The following is a 4,371-nucleotide window of genomic DNA, read 5'->3' on the forward strand; positions in this document are numbered from 1 at the left end:
CTCATCCCATTCCGGAAACCCTCCTTCCTCTTCCAGAGGTGTTGTTGTCCCTAAAGCACCTGAACCCAGCCATGCCCATGGGGCAGTACACCCAGCTCTGGGAGCTGGCGAGGCAGGAGTACAGCGTAGGAACTCAGCCTCAGAAGGAAGAGAAGTTAGTTTCTAGACCACCAGACCGGAGCCAGGCAGTCAGGAAGTGTGAGCTGGTGCTACTTCAAGAAGGTTGGGCCGAAAACTCAGAAATCCCTGCCCCTGGAGGATGGGATTACCCCAGAGCACAGGACGGTGTGGAGCTGTCCGGAGACGGTGGTGGGATGGCTCCAGGCCTGGGTGGAGGGATGAGGTGGACCGGGATGTCAGCCATAATGTACTGCCCGGTCTAACGGGGCACCCATCAGTCTGAATCAGCGCCCACTTGCCCTGGAGAAGGGTCCTGGAGGCCCCCTGCTGAGCCCAGTGTTACCCTTGATGTGCCGGAATGTGAGGAGGGTTGAGAGTGGCCAGGGTTAATGTAGGGGGACATGGGGCTGCATCTGTTCATAACTGGCACAGAATTGCTTCTCTGTGGTAACATCAGGTTCTGTGTTCAGATGTCAGTCCTGGCGAGGGGACCGGGTCAGGCAGGTACTGCCGGGGAGGCTGCCGCCATGGTGTCGGCAACGCTTCTTCTCAGAGCGGGAAAGACACATCCTGAATGTAAATTACCAATTTCTTTGTGAAGGATGTCTAAAAAACCAACACAACAACACACCTAACCTTGCAGAAAACCGAATCCTCAAGTTTTAAGTTTCTGTCTAAAATGTTTCCGGTGGACTAACATTTGTGGGATGAGGGAGTGCTTTCTCATTAACGTCAGTGTGAGCAAATACCTGGGGGGACATGGGGCGACCATCCTGGGAACAGCAAGCCCCACCACGAACGTCCACCTGTCGTGGAGGGAAGGCCCTAGGGTGTGACCACCGAGCCTTCAGCGCTGACTGTCTCGAAGGGCCACTGTGGCTCCCCTGGCTCAGTGAGCAGGGCTGATGGCAAAAGCATTCTGCTGCTGGCCCATCCCAGGTGGCCAAATTCACTGCGAATGTGCTGGGCGTTATTGGCTGCTCCTGTTTTAGAAGTTCCCCCAAGGCTCAATTTTTCCAGAGCGTGATTCAGCCAAGCCCTGGACATGCTAATGTGAGGCTGTATCTCCCCCTTGGGAGCCCACTGACCCCCTCAGGGGAGGACTTTGCAGAGAGCTGCAAATTCCCAAGTACTAAAGCTCCCCAGATGTGACAAATCTGTTTAGGAGATTAGTTGAGAAATGGAAGATAAGGAGAGAGAGAGGCTTATGCATTATCCCATCTGCCAGGCTAACTGGAGGCATCTACTCCCCAGCCTGAAGAGAAGGAGAGTGAAATCAGAGAAAGACTGAGGCAGCATTCGCATACACACACCCCAATTTGGTTATTTTGGCTAAAAAACTGGTTCATTCATCCAAACAGATGATGGGTCCCATGCCTGGGCCCCATATCAAATATTTCCATTCATTTAGTCTAGGGTAGGGCCTGGCATTTTTTTTTTAAACTTTGGGTTTATTTATTTATTTTCTTATGGCTGTGTTGGGTCTTCGTTTCTGTGCGAGGGCTTTCTCTAGTTGCGGCGAGCGGGGGCCACTCTTCATCGCGGTGCGCGGCCCTCTCACTATCGCGGCCTCTCTTGTTGCGGAGCACAGGCTCCAGACGCGCAGGCTCAGCAATTGTGGCTCACGGGCCCAGCCGCTCCGCGTCACGTGGGATCTTCCCAGACCAGGGCTCGAACCCATATTCTCTGCATTGGCAGGCAGACTCTCAACCACCGCACCACCAGGGAAGCCCGGGCCTGGCATTTTTAAAAGATCCCTAGGTAACTACTAGTTTCACTCCGCTTGCCACTTGATTGTTGTCTGTGTGCCAGGCATCGTGATGGGCATGGAGGATATGAGATGCAGACTTTATGGGCTCTGATGGGACGGATCAGTCAGTGTAATTAAAATGCCTAAACTAATAGCGTGTGACCGCCCTTTCAATACGATATCAAGATAATTGCTTGAAAAGGGAAAAATTCAATCAATCAATCAGGTGTTAGGTCTGTCGAATGCTAGTTAATCAGATTGATCTGCTTTTCCTGAATTGACACAGTTAAATTCATATTGTTGTTTTTGTATAATATAGAGACAGCCAAGCACATTATCTCTTCAAGTAGAATCCGGGTACCACTTGGTTTTGGAAGGTTGTTTCAATATAGCTTCTTGGGCCCCTATATAGATCCCAGACCTCCTGGATCAGAATCTCTGGTTCCCAAGTTTTTCTTAGGCAGTGGTTCTCAACCTTGGCTGCACATTAGAATTACCTGGGGAACTTTTCAATAGCCCAGGCTGCACCCCAGACCAATTCAGTTCAATTCAATGAGAGTCTCTAGATGGAAACGGGGTAGGGGGGAACCCAGGCATCCCCGCTTTTCAAAGCTTGCTCAGCTGAGGTTAAGAATCACCGAGCTTAGTTCCATGGGTGGAGGCAGCATCGGGGGGGTCTTTTAAAAGCTTCCTGTGGGATTCCAATGTGTAGAAATTACAGAGCCTGCCCTCTGACAGAGGGTACCTGTGTGAAGGGCATGCGAGCATTCTTTCTGAGTTCCTGGAGCTGTTTACTACAGTCCTGACTCGTGGTGAGTTTTTTTCCTGGTGAAGAACTGCTATGGAGATGTTCCCAGTGTTGTGTCTGTCTGTTTCTATCTCAACAGTCAGAAGGTCCCTACTGCCTTAGGACTCCTCGGGGGCTAACATTTTTCTGTGTTGTATGTCATGGTCTCCTCCTCCCAGGGCATTCCCAGGTGCATCCTGCCTCCGCCTCCCCCTCCCCCTGTCCCTTCACCCTCAGGAGCTTACTCAGGCCTTCTCTCAAAGCACCCAAAGCACCGGCTCTTTTCCCACTGGCCATGTGTGAGAACCTGCTATTCTAACCCATTAATCCTTATTTGTGAGCACTAAGGACATCGTGAGCTACTTTCCCCAGATAATGCTTACATTTTGTAGGAGTCTTTGGAGAGAATTACCTCAGCTGGATGAGGCAAAAACTCCCTCTGAGCCTGGGCTTGGTCTAGAAACCTTATTTTTTCATTGAAATATGGTTGATGTGCCAGATTATATTAGTTTCAGGTGATTTGACATTTGCTTACATTATGGAATGGTCGCTAAGTCTAGTGACCATCTGTCCCCATACAAAGTTATAGAAAGCTTCTTTACATAACACTACAGGAAACCATGAAATATAGATCAGAGATGTATGGGAGTTGAAACCTTTTTGTCATCCCTGCCTCAGAACAAAGCAGAATCTCTCCTGGTGTATCCAGTCAGCATGGGAAATTTAAGGGACTTTCCATGGCTTTATGCATGTCCATGAGTAGAGACAGCCCTGCCTTCTGCCATTAGAAAGTAAAGTTAAAAATACAGACTCAACCATGATGAAGCTGAAAATCAGAAAACTCCTCCTTTTTCTGACTCTGGCCCTCCCCCGTTTTGGTAAATAGTTCCATATTTCATAGATAGACCAGACACCCTGAGTTCAGTACACTTGTCATGTCTGGAAGGGAATATTCTGCAACACTCCCAGGTCAAAAGGGACCTAACACCCCTTCCTTTACTGTAACTCTCTTCTTCAAGCCAAACTAATTTGATACATTAACCACCTTTCTTCTTTCTTTTAGCCATGTGATTTAAACCTTTCTTGGTCATGAATCTCTTTGAGAATTTGGTGAAATCTCTAGCCCAGTACCTCAGAAAAATTCACCAAAATATGAAAATCTGCATTTAACTTCAAACCCTCATGACCCTCCAAATCCATCCATGGGCTTAAGAATCTGTGTATAGGGCTTCCCTGGTGGCGCAGTGGTTGAGAATCTGCCTGCCAATGCAGGGGACACGGGTTCAAGCCCCGGTCTGGGAAGATCCCACATGCTGCGGAGCAACTAGGCCCGTGGGCCACAACTACTGAGCCTGCGCGTCTGGAGCCTGTGCTCCGCAACAGAAGAGGCCGCGATAGTGAGAGGCCCGCGCACTGCGATGAAGAGTGGCCCCCACTTGCCGCAACTGGAGAAAGCCCTAGCACAGAAACGAAGACCCAACACAGCCATAAATAAATAAATAAATAAATAATTTTTTAAAAATATTAAAAAAAAAAAAGAATCTATGTATAACAGCAGCTCACAGAGAGAAAAGTAGAGATTCCTACTAGATGCCTATACCCCAAGCCATTTATCTCCTTATTAATTGTCCAGAACACTCTGTTATGGACTAAATGTTTGTGTCCCCCCAAAATTCATGTGTTGAACTCCTAACCACCATTGCAATGGTTTTTG

At 48.7% G+C, this 4,371-nt stretch overlaps 1 long non-coding RNA gene across 1 annotated transcript; it reads left to right on the forward strand.

The window, feature by feature from the left end:
* The first annotated feature begins 351 nt into the window (after nucleotides 1-351).
* LOC309665949 lies at nucleotides 352-4,166 on the forward strand. Its single transcript, XR_014266803.1, has 2 exons — nucleotides 352-1,537; nucleotides 1,851-4,166. It is a non-coding gene; the product is annotated as an uncharacterized lncRNA (long non-coding RNA).
* Nucleotides 4,167-4,371: the final 205 nt, after the last annotated feature.

The sequence above is a fragment of the Balaenoptera physalus genome (assembly GCF_965194825.1).
Source record: "Balaenoptera physalus genome assembly, chromosome: 8".
Classification (NCBI taxonomy): domain Eukaryota; kingdom Metazoa; phylum Chordata; class Mammalia; order Artiodactyla; family Balaenopteridae; genus Balaenoptera; species Balaenoptera physalus.